Here is a 27,028-nt window from a genome sequence, read left to right on the forward strand (position 1 = left end):
GAATGTGTAGCGAAGGAGCGAGCGTGTTTTGGGACTTTGCGAGGTTCGGAATCGCTGCCGGAAGAGGACTGAGTGTTGATCTTTGTTTCGTGCTGACTAATCGAACAGACAGGCCGGTGGCAAGGCAAGTGTCACCCGCTTCCCTGTGCAGATAGAGAATGGAAGCCTGGCTGCTCCGTAAGGAGACATGAGGGGACGAATAGGGCAAAGGGGCATGGTGCTCCACGAACTGCTGAGCTCTGAGCGAAGGAGGTCTGGGCAGAAGGCAGGCGCCTGTCTTGCATGCCTCTGGTTACCCAAGGCGGGACACCATCTCTATCTTGGCCACCTCGTTCACAAGGGCAGACCATGGGCGTGCCACCAAGGAATGCACATAAGTACCATACACTAGCTCGAGAAACAACCCCATGGGTTTATAGAACGGTGCTGGTTCAATAGATGCCGTCTTCCACCAGAGACTGTGACAAGAAGTTGTTTGTGAGGTGGCAGGGGGTTTTGGCGATGGAAGGCACCGTGGAGACAGTCCTCCACAGCCTTCACTAATCAGAAGTGCTGCATGTGGTCTCCGTGTGCGGGTTTATCCTGTCGTCTCGTCCCTCTTTCCTGTGGTGAAGAACCGCACTGGCCGACGATCTTCCGAGTCTGCCTTTGAGAGCCGTGAGCAAAAGGCAAACGCCCCTTACCTACGTCCAGGAGATGGTAATAGGCCTATGAGTTGCCATGCTAGGCTCGAATACCGCACGTACTTGCAGCGGTGGTCTGGTGTGTCTTGCTTATGATCGGCTTGGACAGGTGGAATGCCCCGGCCGCGAAACTTGGAGCCCAGGAACGCAAAGGCCCAAGAGGCACCAGCTCTCCCGCGGCTCGTTCTTGACGCGACCTCCGCCTTGCTGCGACGACAGAGCGAACGACCATTTGCCCTGTTGCTAGGACAAGCACAGCAGCGAAGTGGCGGTGCGCGCCAAATGTTTGAAATCCCAGTCTCGAGTGGGAGAAGCAGCATAGCCTAAACCTCTTTCATGGTGGCAATGAATCTCACCGCACGCATATCGTTGGTTTGCGGTTTGGGATGCTGCTGCCTTAGCCTGAGGTAGTTCCACGGAAATGATGGGAGAAACCCCCATGGAGCGAAATACTCTTTGCCTGGGCATTCCCTCTGAAAATAGTTCATGCATCTTTGGAAATCGCAACGTCGGGTGTCTGCGATGCTGAGTCTACTGACTGGCGGAGGCTTAGTCTCCACAGGCACGGTGTCTTAAACATCACATGGACCAAATCGTCTTCTCCTGGGCATCCCCTCTGGAAGAGCGAGAAAGCGGTGGCCTGGGCAAAACTGAGCCTTAAGGACAAGTGTCTCACGTCTAGTCCACTGCAGAGAGACGGAAGCCTGGCTGCTCCTTAAGGAGACATGAGGTGCGACTGATTAGGGCAGGGGCACGGGGCTCGCACCGTCTGAGGAAAGGAGTGCCTTGCAGCAGAAAGCCTGCCTTCCTCTGCTGCCCTTTGGGCCCCAGGAGGACAGCGCTTGCTGGCCACCTGTCCGTGGTGCAGACATTGGTCGTCCAGCTACCAAGGCGCATACGCGAACTCCGAGAAACATACCCCAGAAAGAAATGGCCATCATTGCCGTCTTTCCCTGCCAAGATGTTGAAGTGCTTGTGGGAAGCACGGGGGTGTCCCTGGTAGGAGTGATGGACAGTCCCCCAAAGCTCGCCGTATTCAGTGGCACGTGTTCATGGTGTCCATGGTCCCTTTCAGCATCCCTCTCCTGTGGTGAAGGCCACTGGGCCTAGACACCTATTCTCAACTGAGAGCGGTGAGTCAAAATTCACCCAAGCCTTACCTACGCCAGGAGATTGTCCTTTAGGCCTCTATTGCCATTCTAGCCACTCGCACGCTGCCTGCAGGGTTGTGACTGTGTCTTGCTTAGATCGGCTTTAGCAATGTGACATCCCGGGCGCGGAACTTGGAGCCCAGAGAACGCAATGCCCAAGAGGCACCCAGCTCTCCCGCGGCTCTTCTTCCTGTGCTTCGTACAGAGCGACGACGAAAGCGCCTTGCTGAGGAAACAGCAGCGAAGTGCTGTTCGCGCCAAGCTTAAAATCCTCTGCGAAAGCATAGCAGTCGCTGTGAAATCAGCGTCGGGTTCTGTTGGGCTGCTTTGTGGCTTGCCTTAGCCTAGTATTGCAGCACGATGGGAGAAACCCGCATAGAGCGAAAGTCTCTCTTTGCCGGGGCATCCCCTCTGAAAAAATGCACAACACTCTCTGGATATCAGAGTCGGGGGTCTGTGGGATGCTGCCTGCTGCTTGCCGGAGCTAGTCCTCTCTACATCACGGTGTAATAAATCGCATGAGCGATATACTCTTTTGCCTGGGCCTACCCTCTGCCTAGAGAGAAGCTCGCTGCTGGCGCTCCTGTGGAATGAGCCTTAAGGAAAGGGACACATCTGGTCAGCAGAGAAACGGAAGCATGGCACTGCTAAGGAGACACGAGGGCAATGTTATTAGGGCTTTCAGGGGCCAAGGTCTCCACTCTGAGGAAGGTGTTCTGGGCAGAAAGCATTGCCTGTCCCGAGCCCTTTTATGCCCAAGGAGACACAGCAGCATCCTGGCCACCTGTCCTGTGGTGGAGAGATGTTCTTGCCACCAGGGCGCGGTAGCCCTTGAACTCGAGAAACATAACTCCCATGAAAGAAGTGGCCATCAGATGGCCGTCTTAATTCCAGGATGTGATAAAGCTTGGAGGAGGTTTGTTACGGGGTTTTAAGCTGCAATGAGTGGGGACAGTCCCCCAAAGCGCCCTATTCAGTGCACGTGTGGTGTGCAGGGATTCCTGTCAAGTCCTCTCCTTTTCCTGTGGGTATAGCACTCACTGGCCTAGTCCGGCGAGACCGCTGAGCGCCAGAGTAAAAGGCCAAATCGAAAGCCTACACCGGGAGATGGTGAGTGGGTGCATCCAGTACCCTCCGTAGGCTAACGCACGCTACCTACTAGCAAGTTTGTCGCTCTGTCTGCTTCGCTTCGTTCGGCTTGCAGGGTGAACCCAGGATTCGAACATGGAGCCCTGGGAAAGCAAGGCCCAAGAGGCACCAGCTCTCCCGCAGCTCTTCTTCCCTGACCGCGACTGAAGCCTTGCTGAGGAAGCAGCGGCGAAGTGCTGTTCCCAGCCAGCCAAAGACTCTGGTGAAAGCACAGCATTCACTGAGAAAGGTTTGGCAGGCTGATTGCCTTTGCTGCTTATGACTGAGCCAGTCTCGAAGGGGGGAGTTGCAACCCGCACCTCGCATCTATGCAGCCAAAAACCTCTTTGGCGTGTGCAAACTCCCCCTGGGAAAGCACACGCATTCGTTGGGAAATCACAGTTGGGGTTCCGTGTGCCATGCCTGCTGCTGCTTGCCTGAGCCTACCCGCTCCGTGGCATGGTGGAAGTTATGTAGCCGCTATGGAGCGAAATACTCTTCATTTGCCCTAGCATCCCCTCTGCCTGAGAGAGAAGCATGGTGCACACGTCTGTTCACCGCACTCCCCAGGAGAGCAAGTGTGGGGAAGGCGCCAGCCACACGCCGCCGGGGAAAGAGAGAGGAGCCGTGGACTTGGTTCGGGAAAACGCTCGGGGAAGCAGGATGATAGCCTGCGTGGCAAGAAAGCAGGCCGGTGGCAGGCAAGTGTCACCCGCTCCCTGTGCGTTAGAGAAGGAAGCCTGGCTCTGCTCCTTAAGGAGACATGAGGGGGACGACTAGGGCAGGGCGCCGTTGCCTCCAATCTGAGGAAGGAGTCTCTGGGCAGAAGCAGGCCTGTCGTGTGCCCTCTGGATCCCCAAGGGGACAGCATCTCCCTGGCCACTGTCCCAAAGGGCAGACTTGGCGTGCCACCACTTTGCCATAAACCGGAAACTCGCCAAAAACAACCCCATGGACTAAACGGGCTGTCAGATGCCCGTCTTCCACCAAGATTGTGGCAGCGTTGGGGGTGGGCTGGGCTTTTTGTGCCCTGGAAGTTTTCGCGAGAACAGTCCGCCACAGTGTCTCCTGCAAGGCAGTGCATGGGGCCGTGTGCAGGGATCACTTTGGTGCCCCCTCGTCCTGTTGTTTACTCACTGGCCTAGACACCGATTCTGCCCCCCATTTGAGACCGCCGGAGCAAAAGGCAAAGCCGTAACTACGCCAGGAGATCCGGCCATTAGGCCTAGAGTGCCAGTGCTATGCCACGCACGTGGTGCTGCAGGGTTGTGTGACTGTTGTCTGCTGTTAGATCGGCTTAAGCAAGGTGAAGCGGCGCCGTCTGTAACTTGTGCATCCCAGGAACGCAAGGCCCAAGAGGTTCGACCAGACCTCCCCCGCGGCTCTTCTTCCCTGCATCGACAGCACGGGGCACACCGACCCAAAGCTCTTGTGCTGAGGAAACAGCAGCGAAGTAGCGGTTCGCAGCCAATGCTGAAATCCTCTTCTGCGAAATTCAACATAGCAGTCATCGCTGGAATATCATGCGTCGATTCTGGTGCCGCGCCTGCTTTGTTGCTTGCCTTAGCCTAGTATTCGGCAGCTACCTGATGGGAGAATTCCCATCCCCCTAGTAGCAAAAGACTCTTTGCCTGGGCATCTCCCTCTGAAAATGACAGGCATTCTTTGGGATAATCAGAGTCGGGGTCTGTGCGATGCTGCGCCTACTGCTTTGCCGGACCCTAGTTCTCCACAGTCACGGTGTAATAATAACCCACATGGAGCCAAAATCTTTCTTTCCCTGGGGCAGTCCCTCTTTCCTGAGCGAGCGAAGCACGGGTGGGCGCCTGTGGAAAGAGCCTTAAGGAAGGGACACGTCTTTCACTGCAGAGTATGCGACGGTATGTGCCTGGATGCTGAATGAGAAACGAGGCCCTTGGGCATTGATTAGGGGCTAGGGCAAGGGCTCCACTCTGAGGAAGGCAGTCTTGGGCAGAAAGCATGCCTTCACCCGACGCCTTTGGTGCCCAAGGAGACAGCAGCTCTATGGCCACCTGTCCGGGTGTGCAGTCGCTGGTTTCCCACCAGGCGCAGACGCTGAACTCGAGAAAACATATCCCTGTAAAAGAAACTGGCCATCATTGCCGTCTAGCCTCTCAGGATGTGGAAGCTTGTTAGGAAGCACGGTTTGGTTATAAGGGGAAGGGAGTGACGGACACTCCCCCAAAGCCTCCTATTAGCAGGCACGTCTAGGTGTACAGGGATCCACCTGGTCACCTCCCCTCTCCTGTGGTGAAGGCACATGGCCTAGGACACCTATTCTCAGATGAGCCCGAGCAAAAGGCAAAGCCTTACCTACGCACGGATTTTGTCTGTATGGCCTAGATGTGCCATTGCCTAGTCAACGCACATCTGCTCGCAGGGTTGTGACTGTGTCTGCTTAGATCTGCGTTAGCCAAGGGTTGAATCCCGGGCGCGGAACTTGCACCGAGACCCAGGGAAAGCCAAAGGCCCAAGACGGCACCGCTCCTCCCGCGGACTTCTTCTCCCTGCTGCGACGAAGAGCGAAACGACCAAAGCCTGTGAGGCGGGAGGAAACAGCAGCGAAGGTGCGGTTCGCCGCCAAGCTGAAATCCCTCTGCAGAAAGCCATAGCCGTCGCTGGCGAAATCAGCGTCGGTTCTGTGGGCTGCTTTTGTGGCTTGCCACTAGACTAGTATTGGCAGCACGATGGGATAAAAACCCGCATCAGAGGCGAAAGCTTACTCTTTGCGCGGGGCAATCCCCTCTGAAATAGAACAGCACATCTCTGGGATTATCAGGAGTTGGGTCTGTCGGGGAGGCTGCCAAATGCTGGCTTGCCGGAGCTAGTCCTACAGAAATCATCAACGGTGTTGCCTAATAATCCGCCATGGATTTTTTTTTGCGATATATCTCTGTGCCTGGTGCCACTCCTCTGCCTGAGAGAGAAGCGTCGCCGCGCTCGGCGCCTGTGGACATGAGCCTTATTGAAAGGGACACACTCTGTACTGCAGGAGAACGCGGAAGAAACATGTATGGTTGTAGGAGGATCACGAGGGCAATATTAGGGGGCAGTGGGCAAGGGCTCCACTCTGAGGCAGGTGTTTGCTAGCAGAAAGCATGCACTGTCCCCGACGTCCTTTATGCCCAAGGAGACAGCAGGTCGGGCAGCTTTTGGCCACTGTCTGGGGGTGGAGACGATGTCGGGTGCCACCAGGCACGCGTACCTGAACTCGAGAAACACTCTGAAGAATAGAAGTGTCCACATCTGATGCCGTCTTCTTCCTCAGGATGTGGCAGCTTCTGAGTCTACACTTCGGGTTTACGGGAAAGGAGTGGGGACAGTCCCCACAAAAAGCGCCCTATTCAGTGGCAGCTTGTGGTGTGCAGGGATTACCTAGTCACCCGCTCTCCTTTCCTGTGGGGAAAGCACTGGCCTAGTCGGCGAGTTCCCGCCTGAGCGCCGGGTAGTGGAAAGTTGCCAAGCGAAGCCTACACCGGGAGATGGTATGGTGGTGCATCCAGTACCATCCTAGGCTAACGCACGCTACACTGCAAGTTTGTCCGATCTCTGTCTGCTCGTTCTCTTCGTTCCGGCCTGGCAGGTGGGTGAACCCCAGGATTCGAACATGGAGCCTGGTGAAAGCAAGGCCCACAAGAAGTTGCGCCAGCTCTCCCGCAGCTCTTTCTTCCCTGACGCGGAACTGAAGCACTTGCTGACCCCGGAAGCGAAGCGGCGAAGTGCTGTTCCCTGCCAGCCAAAGCCTCTGTGTGAAAGCACAGCATTCACTGAGAAAATGTTTGGCAGGCTGATGCTGCTTGCCTGAGCCCCAGTCTCGAGTGTGGGAGAAACCCGCATACAGCAACAAAACCTCTTGCTTGTGCAACTCCCCTGGGAAAGCACAGCATTCGTTGGGAAAATCAACAGTTGGGTTTGGGGGATGCTGACTGCTGCTTGCCTGAGCTAGTCTCCTCCCGTGGCACTGGTGGAAAATACGCCCGCATTGGAGCGAAATACTCTTTGCCCTAGCATCCCCCCTCTTGCCTGAGAGAGAAGCATGGTCGCACACGTCTGTTCACCCGACCACTCCCCAGCAGGAGCAAGTGTGTGGGGAAGCGCCGCAGCACAACCGCCGCCGGAGTGAAAGTAGAAGGAGCCGTTGGACTTGGGTTTCGGGAAACGCTTCGGGAAGCAGGATAGCCTGCCGTGGCAAGAACAGCAGGCCGGTTGGCAAGGCAAGTGTCACCCCGCTCCCTGTGCGTTGCTAGAGACAGGAAGCCTGGCTGCTCCTTAAGGGAGACATGACCCCCGGGGTTACACGACTAGGGCAGGTTGGGGCGCGTGCTTCCAATTCGCTGAGGAGGAAGGAGTCTGGGCAGAAGGCAGGCCCTTAGTCTGTTGTTGCCTCTGGTCCCAGGGACAGCCAGCATCTTCTCCCTGGCCACCTGTCCAAAGGGCAGACTTGGGCGTGCCACCAGGTGCCATAAACGGAACTCGGCAGAAACAACCCCATGGATAAACGGGCTGTCAGATGCCGATCTTCCGCCAAGATGTGGCAGCGTTTGTGGGTGGCTGGGGGTGTGTGCCAGGGAAGGAGTGGAGACAGTCCTCCACAGTTCGCCGTACCCAGTGCATGGGCCGTGTGCAAGGGATCCTGTTGCCACCCCTCTCCTGTGGTGAAGGCACTGGCCTAGACACCGAATTCTGTCCCCTTAGAGCCGGAGCAAAAGCAAAAGCCTACCTACGCCAGAGATGGTCAATAGGCCTAGAGTGCCATGCTAGGCCACGCACGCTGCTGCAGGGTTGTTGTGACTGTGTCTGCTTAGATCGGCTTAGCAAGGTGAAGGCCCGGGCGCGAACTTTGGGAGCCCAGGAACGCAAGGCCCAAGAGGCACCAGCTCTCCCGCGGCTCTTCTTCCCTGCATCGACAGAGCGAACGACCAAAGCCTTGCTGAGGAAACAGCAGCGAAGTGCGGTTCGCGCCAAGCTGAAATCCTCTGCGAAAACATAGCAGTCGCTGGGAAATCAGCGTCGATTCTGTGGGGGCTGCTTTTGTTGCTTTGCCTTAGCCTAGTATTCACAGCACGATGGGAGAAATCCCCATAGAGCAAAAGACTCTTTGCCTGGGCATCCCCTCTGAAAATGCTCAGCATTCTTTGGGAAATCAGAGTCGGGTTTGTGCGATGCTGCCTACTGCTTGCCGGAGCTAGTCTCCACAGCACGGTGTAATAAACTCACATGGAGCAAAATCGTCTTTCCCTGGGCATCCCCTCTGCCTGAGCGAGAAGCACGGTGGCGCCTGTGGAAAGAGCCTTAAGGAAAGGGACACGTCTGTCACTGCAGAGCGACGGAAGCCTGGATGCTGAGAAACGAGGGCAAGATTAGGGCAGGGGCAAGGGCTCCACTCTGAGGAAGGAGTCTGGGCAGAAAGCATGCCTGTCCCGAGCCTTTGGGCCCAAGGAGACAGCAGCTCATGGCCACCTGTACGGGGTGCAGACATTGGTTTCCCACCAGGCGCAGACGCTGAACTCGAGAAACATATCCCAGAAAGAACTGGCCATCATTGCCGTTCTTCCTCCAGGATGTGGAAGCTTGTAGGAAGCACGGGGTATAAGGGGAAGGAGTGAGGACAGTCCCCCAAAGCTCCCTATTCAGTGCACGTTAGGTGTACAGGGATCCTGTCACCTCCCCTCTCCTGTGGTGAAGGCACTGGGCCTAGACACCTATTCTCACTGAGAGCCGGAGCAAAAGGCAAAGCCTTACCTACGCCAGGAGATGGTATTGGGCCTAGAGTGCCATGCTAGTCCACGCACGCTGCTGCAGGGTTGTGACTGTGTCTGCTTAGATCGGCTTAGCAAGGTGAAGCCCGGGCGCGAACTTGGAGCCCAGGAAAGCAAGGCCCAAGAGGCACCAGCTCTCCCGCGGCTCTTCTTCCCTGCTGCGACAGAGCGAACGACCAAAGCCTTGCTGAGGAAACAGCAGCGAAGTGCGGTTCGCGCCAAGCTGAAATCCTCTGCGAAAGCATAGCAGTCGCTGGGAAATCAGCGTCGGTTCTGTGGGCTGCTTTTGTGGCTTGCCTTAGCCTAGTATTTGCAGCACGATGGGAGAAACCCGCATAGAGCGAAAGTCTCTTTGCCGGGGCATCCCTTCTGAAAATGCACAGCACTCTCTGGGATATCAGAGTCGGGTCTGTGGGATGCTGCCTGCTGCTTGCCGGAGCTAGTCTCTACATCACGGTGTAATAAATCCGCATGGAGCGATATACTCTTTGCCTGGGCCAGCCCTCTGCCTGAGAGAGAAGCGCGCTGGCGCCTGTGGAATGAGCCTTAAGGAAAGGGACACATCTGTCACTGCAGAGAAACGGAAGCATGGCTGCTAAGGAGACACGAGGGCAACATTAGGGCAGGGGCAAGGGCTCCACTCTGAGGAAGGTGTCTGGGCAGAAAGCATGCCTGTCCCGAGCCTTTATGCCCAAGGAGACAGCAGCTCCTTGGCCACCTGTCTGTGGTGGAGACATGGGTTTGCCACCAGGCGCGTACCCTGAACTCGAGAAACAACTCCCAGAAAGAAGTGGCCATCAGATACGGTCTTCTTCCAGGATGTGGAAGTTTGGAGGAGGCACGGGGTTTAAGGGAAAGGAGTGGGGACAGTCCACCAAAGCGCCCTATTCAGGGCACTTGTGGTGTGCAGGGATCCTGTCACCTCTCCTTTCCTGTGGGGAAAGCACTGGCCTAGTCGGCGAGACCGCCTGAGCGCCGGAGTAAAAGGCCAAGCGAAGCCTACCCCGGGAGATGGTAGTGTGCATCCAGTACCATCCTAGGCTACGCACGCTACTGCAAGTTTGTCGCTCTGTCTGCTTCGTTCGGCCTGGCAGGGTGAACTCAGGATTCGAACATGGAGCCTGGGAAAGCAAGGCCCAAGAGGCACCAGCTCTCCCGCAGCTCTTCTTCCCTGACGCGACTGAAGCCTTGCTGAGGAAGCAGCGGCGAAGTGCTGTTCCCAGCCAGCCAAAGCCTCTGTGAAAGCACAGCATTCACTGAGAAATGTTTGGCAGGCTGCTGCTGCTTGCCTGAGCCCAGTCTCGAGGTGGGAGAAACCCGCATACAGCAAAAACCTCTTTGCTTGTGCAACTCCCCTGGGAAAGCACAGCATTCGTTGGGAAATCACAGTTGGGTTTGGGGATGCTGCTGCTGCTTGCCTGAGCTAGGCTCCGCGGCATGGTGGAAAATACCCGCATGGAGCGAAATACTCTTTGCCCTAGCATCCCCTCTGCCTGAGAGAGAAGCATGGTCGCACACGTCTGTTCACCGCGCTCCCCAGGAGCAAGTGTGGGGAAGGCGCAGCACACACCGCGCCGGGGAAGAGAAGGAGCCGTTGGACTTGGGTTCGGGAAACGCTCGGGAAGCAGGATAGCCTGCCGTGGCAAGAACAGCAGGCCGGTGGCAAGGCAAGTGTCACCCGCTCCCTGTGCGTAGAGAAGGAAGCCTGGCTGCTCCTTAAGGAGACATGAGGGGACGACTAGGGGCAGGGGCGCGTGCTCCAATCTGAGGAAGGAGTCTGGGCAGAAGGCAGGCCTGTCGTGTGCCTCTGGTCCCAAGGGGACAGCATCTCCCTGGCCACCTGTCCCAAGGGCAGACTTGGGCGTGCCACCAGTTGCCATAAACGGAACTCGCAAGAAACAACCCCATGGATAAACGGGCTGTCAGATGCCGTCTTCCACCAAGATGTGGCAGCGTTGTGGGTGGCTGGGGGGTGTGCCAGGGAAGGAGTGGAGACAGTCCTCCACAGTTCGCCGTCCCAGTGCATGGGCCGTGTGCAGGGATCCTGTTGCCACCCCTCTCCTGTGGTGAAGGCACTGGCCTAGACACCAATTCTGACTGAGAGCCGGAGCAAAAGGCAAAGCCTTACCCTACGCCAGGAGATGGTAATAGGCCTAGAGTGCCATGCTAGGCCACGCACGCTGCTGCAGGGTTGTGACTGTGTCTGCTTAGATCGGCTTAGCAAGGTGAAAGCCCGGGCGCGAACTTGGAGCCCAGGAACGCAAGGCCCAAGAGGCACCAGCTCTCCCGCGGCTCTTCTTCCCTGCATCGACAGAGCGAACGACCAAAGCCTTGCTGAGGAAACAGCAGCGAAGTGCGGTTCGCGCCAAGCTGAAATCCTCTGCGAAAGCATAGCAGTCGCTGGGGAAATCAGCGTCGATTCTGTGGGCTGCTTTTGTTGCTTGCCTTAGCCTAGTATTCGCAGCACGATGGGAGAAATCCCCATAGAGCAAAAGACTCTTTGCCTGGGCATCCCCTCTGAAAATGAACAGCATTCTTTGGGAAATCAGAGTCGGGTCTGTGCGATGCTGCCTATTGCTTGCCGGAGCTAGTCTCCACAGCACGGTGTAATGAACCCACATGGAGCAAAATCATCTTTCCCTGGGCATCCCCTCTGCCTGAGCGAGAAGCACGGTCTCGCCTGTGGAATGAGCCTTAAGGAAAGGGACACGTCTGTCACTGCAGAGCGACGGAAGCCTGGATGCTGAGAAACGAGGGCAAGATTAGGGCAGGGGCAAGGGCTCCACTCTGAGGAAGGAGTCTGGGCAGAAAGCATGCCTGTCCCGAGCCTTTGGGCCCAAGGAGACAGCAGCTCATGGCCACCTGTCCGGGGTGCAGACATTGGTTTCCCACCAGGCGCAGACGCTGAACTCGAGAAACATATCCCAGAAAGAACTGGCCATCATTGCCGTCTTCCTCCAGGATGTGGAAGCTGGTAGGAAGCACGGGGTATAAGGGGAAGGAGTGAGGACAGTCCCCCAAAGCTCCCTATTCAGTGCACGTTAGGTGTACAGGGATCCTGTCACCTCCCCTCTCCTGTGGTGAAGGCACTGGCCTAGACACCTATTCTCACTGAGAGCCGGAGCAAAAGGCAAAGCCTTACCTACGCCAGGAGATGGTATTGGGCCTAGAGTGCCATGCTAGGCCACGCACGCTGCTGCAGGGTTTGTGACTGTGTCTGCTTAGATCGGCTTAGCAAGGTGAAGCCCGGGCGCGAACTTGGAGCCCAGGAAAGCAAGGCCCAAGAGGTACCAGCTCTCCCGCGGCTCTTCTTCCCTGCTGCGACAGAGCGAACGACCAAAGCCTTGCTGAGGAAACAGCAGCGAAGTGCGGTTCGCGCCAAGCTGAAATCCTCTGCGAAAGCATAGCAGTCGCTGGGAAATCAGCGTCGGTTCTGTGGGCTGCTTTTGTGGCTTGCCTTAGCCTAGTATTTGCAGCACGATGGGAGAAACCCGCATAGAGCGAAAGTCTCTTTGCCGGGGCATCCCCTCTGAAAATGCACAGCACTCTCTGGGATATCAGAGTCGGGTCTGTGGGATGCTGCCTGCTGCTTGCCGGAGCTAGTCTCTACATCACGGTGTAATAAATCCGCATGGAGCGATATACTCTTTGCCTGGGCCTCCCCTCTGCCTGAGAGAGAAGCGCGCTGGCGCCTGTGGAATGAGCCTTAAGGAAAGGGACACATCTGTCACTGCAGAGAAACGGAAGCATGGCTGCTAAGGAGACACGAGGGCAATATTAGGGCAGGGGCAAGGGCTCCACTCTGAGGAAGGTGTTGTCTGGGCAGAAAGCATGCCTGTCCCGAGCCTTTATGCCCAAGGAGACAGCAGCTCCTTGGCCACCTGTCTGTGGTGGAGACATGGGCTTGCCACCAGGCGCGTACCCTGAACTCGAGAAACAACTCCCAGAAAGAACTGGCCATCAGATGCCGTCTTGCTCCAGGATGTGGAAGCATGGAGGAGGCACGGGGGTTAAGGGAAAGGAGTGGGGGACAGTCCCCCAAAGCTCCCTATTCAGTTCACGTGCCGTGTGCAGGGATCCTGTCACCTCTCCTTTCCTGTGGGGAAAGCAATGGCCTAGTCGGCGAGTCCGCCTGAGCACCAGAGTAAAAGGCCAAGCGAAGCCTACACCGGGAGATGGTAGTGTGCATCCAGTACCATCCTAGGCTACGCACGCTACTGCAAGTTTGTCGCTGTGTCTGCTTCGTTCGGCCTGGCAGGGTGGTGAACCCAGGATTCGAACATGGAGCCTGGGAAAGCAAGGCCCAAGAGGCACCAGCTCTCCCGCAGCTCTTCTTCCCTGACGCGACTGAAGCCTTGCTGAGGAAACAGCGGCGAAGTGCTGTTCCCTGCCAGCCAAAGCCTCTGGGAAAGCACAGCATTCGCTGAGAGAATGTTTGGCAGGCTGCTGCTGCTTGCCTGAGCCCAGTCTCGAGGTGGGAGAAACCCGCATACAGCAAAAACCTCTTTGCTTGTGCAACTCCCCTGGGAAAGCACAGCATTCGTTGGGAAATCACAGTTGGGTTTGGGGATGCTGCTGCTGCTTGCCTGAGCTAGTCTCCACGGAATGGTGGAAGATACCCGCATGGAGCGAAATACTCTTTGCCCTAGCATCCGCTCTGCCTGATAGAGAAGCATGGTCGCGCACGTCTGTTCACCGCGCTCCCCAGGAGCAAGTGTGGGGAAGGCGCAGCACACCGCCGCCGGGAAAGAGAAGGAGCCGTTGGACTTGTGTTCGGGAAACGCTCGGGAAGCAGGATAGCCTGCCGTGGCAAGAACAGCAGGCCGGTGGCAAGGCAAGTGTCACCCGCTCCCTGTGCGTAGAGAAGGAAGCCTGGCTGCTCCTTAAGGAGACATGAGGGGACGACTAGGGCAGGGGCGCGTGCTCCAATCTGAGGAAGAAGTCTGGGCAGAAAGCAGGCCTGTCGTGTGCCTCTGGTCCCAAGGGGAAAGCATCTCCCTGGCCACCTGTCAAAGGGCAGACTTGGTCGTGCCACCAGGTGCCATAAACGGAACTCGCAGAAACAACCCCATGGATAAACGGGCTGTCAGATGCCGTCTTCCACCAAGATGTGGCAGCGTTGTGGGTGGCTGGGGGTGTGCCAGGGAAGGAGTGGAGACAGTCCTCCACAGTTCGCCGTCCCAGTGCATGGGCCGTGTGCAGGGATCCTGTTGCCACCCCTCTCCTCTGGTGAAGGCACTGGCCTAGACACCGATTCTGCCTGAGAGCCGGAGCAAAAGGCAAAGCCTAACGTACGCCAGGAGATGGCAATAGGCCTAGAGTGCCATGCTAGGCCACGCACGCTGCTGCAGGGTTGTGACTGTGTCTGCTTAGATCGGCTTAGCAAGGTGAAGCCCGGGCGCGAACTTGGAGCCCAGGAAAGCAAGGCCCAAGAGGCACCAGCTCTCCCGCGGCTCTTCTTCCCTGCTGCGGACAGAGCGAACGACCAAAGCCTTGCTGAGGAAACAGCAGCGAAGTGCGGTTCGCGCCAAGCTGAAAATCCTCTGCGAAAACATAGCAGTCGCTGGGAAATCAGCGTTGGTTCTGTGGGCTGCTTTTGTGGCTTGCCTTAGCCTAGTATTTGCAGCACGATGGGAGAAACCCGCATAGAGCGAAAGTCTCTTTGCCGGGGCATCCCCTCTGAAAATGCACAGCACTCTCTGGGATATCAGAGTCGGGTCTGTGGGATGCTGCCTGCTGCTTGCCGGAGCTAGTCTCTACATCACGGTGTAATAAATCCGCATGGAGCGATATACTCTTTGCCTGGGCCTCCCCTCTGCCTGAGAGAGAAGCGCGCTGGCGCCTGTGGAATGAGCCTTAAGGAAAGGGACACATCTGTCACTGCAGAGAAACGGAAGCATGGCTGCTAAGGAGACACGAGGGCAATATTAGGGCAGGGGCAAGGGCTCCACTCTGAGGAAGGTGTCTGGGCAGAAAGCATGCCTGTCCCGAGCCTTTATGCCCAAGGAGACAGCAGCTCCTTGGCCACCTGTCTGTGGTGGAGACATGGGCTTGCCACCAGGCGCGTACCCTGAACTCGAGAAACAAATCCCAGAAGGAAGTGGCCATCTGATGCCGTCTTCTTCCAGGATGTGGAAGCTTGGAGGAGGCACGGGGTTTAAGGGAAAGGAGTGGGGACAGTCCCCCAAAGCGCCCTATTCAGTGCACGTGTGGTGTGCAGGGATCCTGTCACCTCTCCTTTCCTGTGGGGAAAGCACTGGCCTAGTCGGCGAGACCGCCTGAGCGCCAGAGTAAAAGGCCAAGCGAAGCCCTACACCGGGAGATGGTAGTGTGCATCCAGTACCATCCTAGGCTACGCACGCTACTGCAAGTTTTGTCGCTGTGTCTGCTTCGTTCGGCCTGGCAGGGTGAACCCAGGATTCGAACATGGAGCCTGGGAAAGCAAGGCCCAAGAGGCACCAGCTCTCCCGCAGCTCTTCTTCCCTGACGCGACTGAAGCCTTGCTGAGGAAGCAGCGGCGAAGTGCTGTTCCCAGCCAGCCAAAGCCTCTGTGAAAGCACAGCATTCACTGAGAAATGTTTGGCAGGCTGCTGCTGCTTGCCTGAGCCCAGTCTCGAGGTGGGAGAGAAACCCGCATACAGCAAAAAACCTCTTTGCTTGTGCAAACTCCCCTGGGAAAGCACAGCATTCGTTTGGGAAATCACAGTTGGGTTTGGGGATGCTGCTGCTGCTTGCCTGAGCTAGTCTCCGCGGCATGGTGGAAAATACCCGCATGGAGCGAAATACTCTTTGCCCTAGCATCCCCTCTGCCTGAGAGAGAAGCATGGTCGCACACGTCTGTTCACCGCGCTCCCCAGGAGCAAGTGTGGGGAAGGCGCAGCACACCGCCGCCGGGGAAGAGAAGGAGCCGTTGGACTTGGGTTCGGGAAACGCTCGGGAAGCAGGATAGCCTGCCGTGGCAAGAACAGCAGGCCGGTGGCAAGGCAAGTGTCACCCGCTCCCTGTGCGTAGAGAAGGAAGCCTGGCTGCTCCTTAAGGAGACATGAGGGGACGACTAGGGCAGGGGCGCGTGCTCCAATCTGAGGAAGGAGTCTGGGCAGAAGGCAGGCCTGTCGTGTGCCTCTGGTCCCAAGGGGACAGCATCTCCCTGGCCACCTGTCCCAAGGGCAGACTTGGGCGTGCCACCAGTTGCCATAAACGGAACTCGCAGAGAAACAACCCCATGGATAAACGGGCTGTCAGATGCCGTCTTCCGCCAAGATGTGGCAGCGTTGTGGGTGGCTGGGGGTGTGCCAGGGAAGGAGTGGAGACAGTCCTCCACAGTTCGCCGTCCCAGTGCATGGGCCGTGTGCAGGGATCCTGTTGCCACCCCTCTCCTGTGGTGAAGGCACTGGCCTAGACACCAATTCTGCCTGAGAGCCGGAGCAAAAGGCAAAGCCTTACCTACGCCAGGAGATGGTAATAGGCCTAGAGTGCCATGCTAGGCCACGCACGCTGCTGCAGGGTTGTGACTGTGTCTGCTTAGATCGGCTTAGCAAGGTGAAGCCCGGGCGCGAACTTGGAGCCCAGGAACGCAAGGCCCAAGAGGCACCAGCTCTCCCGCGGCTCTTCTTCCCTGCATCGACAGAGCGAACGACCAAAGCCTTGCTGAGGAAACAGCAGCGAAGTGCGGTTCGCGCCAAGCTGAAATCCTCTGCGAAAGCATAGCAGTCGCTGGGAAATCAGCGTCGATTCTGTGGGCTGCTTTTGTTGCTTGCCTTAGCCTAGTATTCGCAGCACGATGGGAGAAATCCCCATAGAGCAAAAGACTCTTTGCCTGGGCATCCCCTCTGAAAATGAACAGCATTCTTTGGGAAATCAGAGTCGGGTCTGTGCGATGCTGCCTATTGCTTGCCGGAGCTAGTCTCCACAGCACGGTGTAATAAAACCCACATGGAGCAAAATCATCTTTCCCTGGGCATCCCCTCTGCCTGAGCGAGAAGCACGGTCTGGCGCCTGTGGAATGAGCCTTAAGGAAAGGGACACGTCTGTCACTGCAGAGCGACGGAAGCCTGGATGCTGAGAAACGAGGGCAAGATTAGGGCAGGGGCAAGGGCTCCACTCTGAGGAAGGAGTCTGGGCAGAAAGCATGCCTGTCCCGAGCCTTTGGGCCCAAGGAGACAGCAGCTCATGGCCACCTGTCCCGGGGTGCAGACATTGGTTTCCCACCAGGCGCAGACGCTGAACTCGAGAAACATATCCCAGAAAGAACTGGCCATCATTGCCGTCTTCCTCCAGGATGTGGAAGCTTGTAGGAAGCACGGGGTATAAGGGGAAGGAGTGAGGACAGTCCCCCAAAGCTCCCTATTCAGTGCACGTTAGGTGTACAGGGATCCTGTCACCTCCCCTCTCCTGTGGTGAAGGCACTGGCCTAGACACCTATTCTCACTGAGAGCCGGAGCAAAAGGCAAAGCCTTACCTACGCCAGGAGATGGTATTGGGCCTAGAGTGCCATGCTAGGCCACGCACGCTGCTGCAGGGTTGTGACTGTGTCTGCTTAGATCGGCTTAGCAAGGTGAAGCCCGGGCGCGAACTTGGAGCCCAGGAAAGCAAGGCCCAAGAGGCACCAGCTCTCCCGCGGCTCTTCTTCCCTGCTGCGACAGAGCGAACGACCAAAGCCTTGCTGAGGAAAACAGCAGCGAAGTGCGGTTCGCGCCAAGCTGAAATCCTCTGCGAAAGCATAGCAGTCGCTGGGAAATCAGCGTCGGTTCTGTGGGCTGCTTTTGTGGCTTGCCTTAGCCTAGTATTTGCAGCACGATGGGAGAAACCCGCATAGAGCGAAAGTCTCTTTGCCGGGGGCATCCCCTCTGAAAATGCACAGCACTCTCTGGGATATCAGAGTCGGGTCTGTGGGATGCTGCCTGCTGCTTGCCGGAGCTAGTCTCTACATCACGGTGTAATAAATCCGCATGGAGCGATATACTCTTTGCCTGGGCCTCCCCTCTGCCTGAGAGAGAAGCGCGCTGGCGCCTGTGGAATGAGCCTTAAGGAAAGGGACACATCTGTCACTGCAGAGAAACGGAAGCATGGCTGCTAAGGAGACACGAGGGCAATATTAGGGCAGGGGCAAGGGCTCCACTCTGAGGAAGGTGTCTGGGCAGAAAGCATGCCTGTCCCGAGCCTTTATGCCCAAGGAGACAGCAGCTCCTTGGCCACCTGTCTGTGGTGGAGACATGGGCTTGCCACCAGGCGCGTACCCTGAACTCGAGAAACAACTCCCAGAAAGAACTGGCCATCAGATGCCGTCTTGCTCCAGGATGTGGAAGCATGGAGGAGGCACGGGGTTTAAGGGAAAGGAGTGGGGACAGTCCCCCAAAGCTCCCTATTCAGTTCACGTGCCGTGTGCAGGGATCCTGTCACCTCTCCTTTCCTGTGGGGAAAGCAATGGCCTAGTCGGCGAGTCCGCCTGAGCACCAGAGTAAAAGGCCAAGCGAAGCCTACACCGGGAGATGGTAGTGTGCATCCAGTACCATCCTAGGCTACGCACGCTACTGCAAGTTTGTCGCTGTGTCTGCTTCGTTCGGCCTGGCAGGGTGAACCCAGGATTCGAACATGGAGCCTGGGAAAGCAAGGCCCAAGAGGCACCAGCTCTCCCGCAGCTCTTCTTCCCTGACGCGACTGAAGCCTTGCTGAGGAAACAGCGGCGAAGTGCTGTTCCCTGCCAGCCAAAGCCTCTGGGAAAGCACAGCATTCGCTGAGAAATGTTTGGCAGGCTGCTGCTGCTTGCCTGAGCCCAGTCTCGAGGTGGGAGAAAACCCGCATACAGCAAAAACCTCTTTGCTTGTGCAACTCCCCTGGGAAAGCACAGCATTCGTTGGGAAATCACAGTTGGGTTTGGGGATGCTGCTGCTGCTTGCCTGAGCTAGTCTCCACGGAATGGTGGAAGATACCCGCATGGAGCGAAATACTCTTTGCCCTAGCATCCGCTCTGCCTGATAGAGAAGCATGGTCGCGCACGTCTGTTCACCGCGCTCCCCAGGAGCAAGTGTGGGGAAGGCGCAGCAGCACACCGCCGCCGGGAAAGAGAAGGAGCCGTTGGACTTGGGTTCGGGAAACGCTCGGGAAGCAGGATAGCCTGCCGTGGCAAGAACAGCAGGCCGGTGGCAAGGCAAGTGTCACCCGCTCCCTGTGCGTAGAGAAGGAAGCCTGGCTGCTCCTTAAGGAGACATGAGGGGACGACTAGGGCAGGGGCGCGTGCTCCAATCTGAGGAAGGAGTCTGGGCAGAAGGCAGGCCTGTCGTGTGCCTCTGGTCCCAAGGGGAAAGCATCTCCCTGGCCACCTGTCCCAAGGGCAGACTTGGTCGTGCCACCAGGTGCCATAAACGGAACTCGCAGAAACAACCCCATGGATAAACGGGCTGTCAGATGCCGTCTTCCACCAAGATGTGGCAGCGTTGTGGGTGGCTGGGGGTGTGCCAGGGAAGGAGTGGAGACAGTCCTCCACAGTTCGCCGTCCCAGTGCATGGGCCGTGTGCAGGGATCCTGTTGCCACCCCTCTCCTCTGGTGAAGGCACTGGCCTAGACACCGATTCTGCCTGAGAGCCGGAGCAAAAGGCAAAGCCTAACGTACGCCAGGAGATGGCAATAGGCCTAGAGTGCCATGCTAGGCCACGCACGCTGCTGCAGGGTTGTGACTGTGTCTGCTTAGATCGGCTTAGCAAGGTGAAGCCCGGGCGCGAACTTGGAGCCCAGGAAAGCAAGGCCCAAGAGGCACCAGCTCTCCCGCGGCTCTTCTTCCCTGCTGCGACAGAGCGAACGACCAAAGCCTTGCTGAGGAAACAGCAGCGAAGTGCGGTTCGCGCCAAGCTGAAATCCTCTGCGAAAACATAGCAGTCGCTGGGAAATCAGCGTTGGTTCTGTGGGCTGCTTTTGTGGCTTGCCTTAGCCTAGTATTTGCAGCACGATGGGAGAAACCCGCATAGAGCGAAAGTCTCTTTGCCGGGGCATCCCCTCTGAAAATGCACAGCACTCTCTGGGATATCAGAGTCGGGTCTGTGGGATGCTGCCTGCTGCTTGCCGGAGCTAGTCTCTACATCACGGTGTAATAAATCCGCATGGAGCGATATACTCTTTGCCTGGGCCTCCCCTCTGCCTGAGAGAGAAGCGCGCTGGCGCCTGTGGAATGAGCCTTAAGGAAAGGGACACATCTGTCACTGCAGAGAAACGGAAGCATGGCTGCTAAGGAGACACGAGGGCAAGATTAGGGCAGGGGCAAGGGCTCCACTCTGAGGAAGGTGTCTGGGCAGAAAGCATGCCTGTCCCGAGCCTTTATGCCCAAGGAGACAGCAGCTCCTTGGCCACCTGTCTGTGGTGGAGACATGGGCTTGCCACCAGGCGCGTACCCTGAACTCGAGAAACAAATCCCAGAAAGAAGTGGCCATCAGATGCCGTCTTCTTCCAGGATGTGGAAGCTTGGAGGAGGCACGGGGTTTAAGGGAAAGGAGTGGGGACAGTCCCCCAAAGCGCCCTATTCAGTGCACGTGTGGTGTGCAGGGATCCTGTCACCTCTCCTTTCCTGTGGGGAAAGCACTGGCCTAGTCGGCGAGACCGCCTGAGCGCCAGAGTAAAAAGGCCAAGCGAAGCCTACACCGGGAGATGGTAGTGTGCATCCAGTACCATCCTAGGCTACGCACGCTACTGCAAGTTTGTCGCTGTGTCTGCTTCGTTCGGCCTGGCAGGGTGAACCCAGGATTCGAACATGGAGCCTGGGAAAGCAAGGCCCAAGAGGCACCAGCTCTCCCGCAGCTCTTCTTCCCTGACGCGACTGAAGCCTTGCTGAGGAAGCAGCGGCGAAGTGCTGTTCCCTGCCAGCCAAAGCCTCTGTGAAAGCACAGCATTCACTGAGAAATGTTTGGCAGGCTGCTGCTGCTTACCTGAGCCCAGTCTCGAGACGTGGGAGAAACCCGCATACAGCAAAAACCTCTTTGCTTGTGCAACTCCCCTGGGAAAGCACAGCATTCGTTGGGAAATCACAGTTGGGTTTGGGGATGCTGCTGCTGCTTGCCTGAGCTAGTCTCCGCGGCATGGTGGAAGATAGCCGCATGGAGCGAAATACTCTTTGCCCTAGCATCCCCCCTCTGCCTGAGAGAGAAGCATGGTCGCACACGACTGTTCACCGCACTCCCCAGGAGCAAGTGTGGGGAAGGCGCAGCACACCGCCGCCGGGAAAGAGAAGGAGCCGTTGGACTTGGGTTCGGGAAACGCTCGGGAAGCAGGATAGCCTGCCGTGGCAAGAACAGCAGGCCGGTGGCAAGGCAAGTGTCACCCGCTCCCTGTGCGTAGAGAAGGAAGCCTGGCTGCTCCTTAAGGAGACATGAGGGGACGACTAGGGCAGGGGCGCGTGCTCCAATCTGAGGAAGGAGTCTGGGCAGAAGGCAGGCCTGTCGTGTGCCTCTGGTCCCAAGGGGACAGCATCTCCCTGGCCACCTGTCCCAAGGGCAGACTTGGGCGTGCCACCAGGTGCCATAAACGGAACTCGCAGAAACAACCCCATGGATAAACGGGCTGTCAGATGCCGTCTTCCGCCAAGATGTGGCAGTGTTGTGGGTGGCTGGGGGTGTGCCAGGGAAGGAGTGGAGACAGTCCTCCACAGTTCGCCGTCCCAGTGCATGGGCCGTGTGCAGGGGGGATCCTGTTGCCACCCCTCTCCTGTGGTGAAGGCACTGGCCTAGACACCGATTCTGCCTTAGAGCCGGAGCAAAAGGCAAAGCCTTACCTACGCCAGGAGATGGCAATAGGCCTAGAGTGCCATGCTAGGCCACGCACGCTGCTGCAGGGTTGTGACTGTGTCTGCTTAGATCGGCTTAGCAAGGTGAAGCCCGGGCGCGAACTTGGAGCCCAGGAACGCAAGGCCCAAGAGGCACCAGCTCTCCCGCGGCTCTTCTTCCCTGCATCGACAGAGCGAACGACCAAAGCCTTGCTGAGGAAACAGCAGCGAAGTGCGGTTCGCGCCAAGCTGAAATCCTCTGCGAAAGCATAGCAGTCGCTGGGAAATCAGCGTCGATTCTGTGGGCTGCTTTTGTTGCTTGCCTTAGCCTAGTATTCGCAGCACGATGGGAGAAATCCCCATAGAGCAAAAGACTCTTTGCCTGGGCATCCCCTCTGAAAATGAACAGCATTCTTTGGGAAATCAGAGTCGGGTTTGTGCGATGCTGCCTACTGCTTGCCGGAGCTAGTCTCCACAGCACGGTGTAATAAACCCACATGGAGCAAAATCGTCTTTCCCTGGGCATCCCCTCTGCCTGAGCGAGAAGCACGGTGGCGCCTGTGGAAAGAGCCTTAAGGAAAGGGACACGTCTGTCACTGCAGAGCGACGGAAGCCTGGATGCTGAGAAACGAGGGCAAGATTAGGGCAGGGGCAAGGGCTCCACTCTGAGGAAGGAGTCTGGGCAGAAAGCATGCCTGTCCCGAGCCTTTGGGCCCAAGGAGACAGCAGCTCATGGCCACCTGTCCGGGGTGCAGACATTGGTTTCCCACCAGGCGCAGACGCTGAACTCGAGAAAACATATCCCAGAAAGAACTGGCCATCATTGCCGTCTTCCTCCAGGATGTGGAAGCTTGTAGGAAGCACGGGGTATAAGGGGAAGGAGTGAGGACAGTCCCCCAAAGCTCCCTATTCAGTGCACGTTAGGTGTACAGGGATCCTGTCACCTCCCCTCTCCTGTGGTGAAGGCACTGGCCTAGACACCTATTCTCACTGAGAGCCGGAGCAAAAGGCAAAGCCTTACCTACGCCAGGAGATGGTATTGGGCCTAGAGTGCCATGCTAGTCCACGCACGCTGCTGCAGGGTTGTGACTGTGTCTGCTTAGATCGGCTTAGCAAGGTGAAGCCCGGGCGCGAACTTGGAGCCCAGGAAAGCAAGGCCCAAGAGGCACCAGCTCTCCCGCGGCTCTTCTTCCCTGCTGCGACAGAGCGAACGACCAAAGCCTTGCTGAGGAAACAGCAGCGAAGTGCGGTTCGCGCCAAGCTGAAATCCTCTGCGAAAGCATAGCAGTCGCTGGGAAATCAGCGTCGGTTCTGTGGGCTGCTTTTGTGGCTTGCCTTAGCCTAGTATTTGCAGCACGATGGGAGAAACCCGCATAGAGCGAAAGTCTCTTTGCCGGGGCATCCCCTCTGAAAATGCACAGCACTCTCTGGGATATCAGAGTCGGGTCTGTGGGATGCTGCCTGCTGCTTGCCGGAGCTAGTCTCTACATCACGGTGTAATAAATCCGCATGGAGCGATATACTCTTTGCCTGGGCCACCCCTCTGCCTGAGAGAGAAGCGCGCTGGCGCCTGTGGAATGAGCCTTAAGGAAAGGGACACATCTGTCACTGCAGAGAAACGGAAGCATGGCTGCTAAGGAGACACGAGGGCAATATTAGGGCAGGGGCAAGGGCTCCACTCTGAGGAAGGTGTCTGGGCAGAAAGCATGCCTGTCCCGAGCCTTTATGCCCAAGGAGACAGCAGCTCCTTGGCCACCTGTCTGTGGTGGAGACATGGGCTTGCCACCAGGCGCGTACCCTGAACTCGAGAAACAACTCCCAGAAAGAAGTGGCCATCAGATGCCGTCTTCTTCCAGGATGTGGAAGCTTGGAGGAGGCACGGGGTTTAAGGGAAAGGAGTGGGGACAGTCCACCAAAGCGCCCTATTCAGTGCACGTGTGGTGTGCAGGGATCCTGTCACCTCTCCTTTCCTGTGGGGAAAGCACTGGCCTAGTCGGCGAGACCGCCTGAGCGCCGGAGTAAAAGGCCAAGCGAAGCCTACACCGGGAGATGGTAGTGTGCATCCAGTACCATCCTAGGCTACGCACGCTACTGCAAGTTTGTCGCTCTGTCTGCTTCGTTCGGCCTGGCAGGGTGAACCCAGGATTCGAACATGGAGCCTGGGAAAGCAAGGCCCAAGAGGCACCAGCTCTCCCGCAGCTCTTCTTCCCTGACGCGACTGAAGCCTTGCTGAGGAAGCAGCGGCGAAGTGCTGTTCCCAGCCAGCCAAAGCCTCTGTGAAAGCACAGCATTCACTGAGAAATGTTTGGCAGGCTGCTGCTGCTTGCCTGAGCCCAGTCTCGAGGTGGGAGAAACCCGCATACAGCAAAAAAACCTCTTTGCTTGTGCAACTCCCCTGGGAAAGCACAGCATTCGTTGGGAAATCACAGTTGGGTTTGGGGATGCTGCTGCTGCTTGCCTGAGCTAGGCTCCGCGGCATGGTGGAAAATACCCGCATGGAGCGAAATACTCTTTGCCCTAGCATCCCCTCTGCCTGAGAGAGAAGCATGGTCGCACACGTCTGTTCACCGCGCTCCCCAGGAGCAAGTGTGGGGAAGGCGCAGCACACCGCCGCCGGGGAAGAGAAGGAGCCGTTGGACTTGGGTTCGGGAAACGCTCGGGAAGCAGGATAGCCTGCCGTGGCAAGAACAGCAGGCCGGTGGCAAGGCAAGTGTCACCCGCTCCCTGTGCGTAGAGAAGGAAGCCTGGCTGCTCCTTAAGGAGACATGAGGGGACGACTAGGGCAGGGGCGCGTGCTCCAATCTGAGGAAGGAGTCTGGGCAGAAGGCAGGCCTGTCGTGTGCCTCTGGTCCCAAGGGGACAGCATCTCCCTGGCCACCTGTCCCAAGGGCAGACTTGGGCGTGCCACCAGTTGCCATAAACGGAACTCGCAGAAACAACCCCATGGATAAACGGGCTGTCAGATGCCGTCTTCCACCAAGATGTGGCAGCGTTGTGGGTGGCTGGGGGTGTGCCAGGGAAGGAGTGGAGACAGTCCTCCACAGTTCGCCGTCCCAGTGCATGGGCCGTGTGCAGGGATCCTGTTGCCACCCCTCTCTCCTGTGGTGAAGGCACTGGCCTAGACACCAATTCTGACTGAGAGCCGGAGCAAAAGGCAAAGCCTTACCTACGCCAGGAGATGGTAATAGGCCTAGAGTGCCATGCTAGGCCACGCACGCTGCTGCAGGGTTGTGACTGTGTCTGCTTAGATCGGCTTAGCAAGGTGAAGCCCGGGCGCGAACTTGGAGCCCAGGAACGCAAGGCCCAAGAGGCACCAGCTCTCCCGCGGCTCTTCTTCCCTGCATCGACAGAGCGAACGACCAAAGCCTTGCTGAGGAAACAGCAGCGAAGTGCGGTTCGCGCCAAGCTGAAATCCTCTGCGAAAGCATAGCAGTCGCTGGGAAATCAGCGTCGATTCTGTGGGCTGCTTTTGTTGCTTGCCTTAGCCTAGTATTCGCAGCACGATGGGAGAAATCCCCATAGAGCAAAAGACTCTTTGCCTGGGCATCCCCTCTGAAAATGAACAGCATTCTTTGGGAAATCAGAGTCGGGTCTGTGCGATGCTGCCTATTGCTTGCCGGAGCTAGTCTCCACAGCACGGTGTAATGAACCCACATGGAGCAAAATCATCTTTCCCTGGGCATCCCCTCTGCCTGAGCGAGAAGCACGGTCTCGCCTGTGGAATGAGCCTTAAGGAAAGGGACACGTCTGTCACTGCAGAGCGACGGAAGCCTGGATGCTGAGAAACGAGGGCAAGATTAGGGCAGGGGCAAGGGCTCCACTCTGAGGAAGGAGTCTGGGCAGAAAGCATGCCTGTCCCGAGCCTTTGGGCCCAAGGAGACAGCAGCTCATGGCCACCTGTCCGGGGTGCAGACATTGGTTTTCCCACCAGGCGCAGACGCTGAACTCGAGAAACATATCCCAGAAAGAACTGGCCATCATTGCCGTCTTCCTCCAGGATGTGGAAGCTGGTAGGAAGCACGGGGTATAAGGGGAAGGAGTGAGGACAGTCCCCCAAAGCTCCCTATTCAGTGCACGTTAGGTGTACAGGGATCCTGTCACCTCCCCTCTCCTGTGGTGAAGGCACTGGCCTAGACACCTATTCTCACTGAGAGCCGGAGCAAAAGGCAAAGCCTTACCTACGCCAGGAGATGGTATTAGGCCTAGAGTGCCATGCTAGGCCACGCACGCTGCTGCAGGGTTGTGACTGTGTCTGCTTAGATCGGCTTAGCAAGGTGAAGCCCGGGCGCGAACTTGGAGCCCAGGAAAGCAAGGCCCAAGAGGTACCAGCTCTCCCGCGGCTCTTCTTCCCTGCTGCGACAGAGCGAACGACCAAAGCCTTGCTGAGGAAACAGCAGCGAAGTGCGGTTCGCGCCAAGCTGAAATCCTCTGCGAAAGCATAGCAGTCGCTGGGAAATCAGCGTCGGTTCTGTGGGCTGCTTTTGTGGCTTGCCTTAGCCTAGTATTTGCAGCACGATGGGAGAAACCCGCATAGAGCGAAAGTCTCTTTGCCGGGGCATCCCCTCTGAAAATGCACAGCACTCTCTGGGATATCAGAGTCGGGTCTGTGGGATGCTGCCTGCTGCTTGCCGGAGCTAGTCTCTACATCACGGTGTAATAAATCCGCATGGAGCGATATACTCTTTGCCTGGGCCTCCCCTCTGCCTGAGAGAGAAGCGCGCTGGCGCCTGTGGAATGAGCCTTAAGGAAAGGGACACATCTGTCACTGCAGAGAAACGGAAGCATGGCTGCTAAGGAGACACGAGGGCAATATTAGGGCAGGGGCATGGGCTCCACTCTGAGGAAGGTGTCTGGGCAGAAAGCATGCCTGTCCCGAGCCTTTATGCCCAAGGAGACAGCAGCTCCTTGGCCACCTGTCTGTGGTGGAGACATGGGCTTGCCACCAGGCGCGTACCCTGAACTCGAGAGAAACAACTCCCAGAAAGAACTGGCCATCAGATGCCGTCTTTTCTCCAGGATGTGGAAGCATGGAGGAGGCACGGGGTTTAAGGGAAAGGAGTGGGGACAGTCCCCCAAAGCTCCCTATTCAGTTCACGTGCCGTGTGCAGGGATCCTGTCACCTCTCCTTTCCTGTGGGGAAAGCAATGGCCTAGTCGGCGAGTCCGCCTGAGCACCAGAGTAAAAGGCCAAGCGAAGCCTACACCGGGAGATGGTAGTGTGCATCCAGTACCATCCTAGGCTACGCACGCTACTGCAAGTTTGTCGCTGTGTCTGCTTCGTTCGGCCTGGCAGGGTGAACCCTGGATTCGAACATGGAGCCTGGGAAAGCAAGGCCCAAGAGGCACCAGCTCTCCCGCAGCTCTTCTTCCCTGACGCGACTGAAGCCTTGCTGAGGAAACAGCGGCGAAGTGCTGTTCCCTGCCAGCCAAAGCCTCTGGGAAAGCACAGCATTCGCTGAGAAATGTTTGGCAGGCTGCTGCTGCTTGCCTGAGCCCAGTCTCGAGGTGGGAGAAACCCGCATACAGCAAAAACCTCTTTGGT

Source organism: Mustela putorius, unplaced genomic scaffold (assembly GCF_011764305.1).
Source record: "Mustela putorius furo isolate JIRA1106 unplaced genomic scaffold, ASM1176430v1.1 tig00003915_pilon_pilon_pilon, whole genome shotgun sequence".
NCBI lineage: Eukaryota > Metazoa > Chordata > Mammalia > Carnivora > Mustelidae > Mustela > Mustela putorius.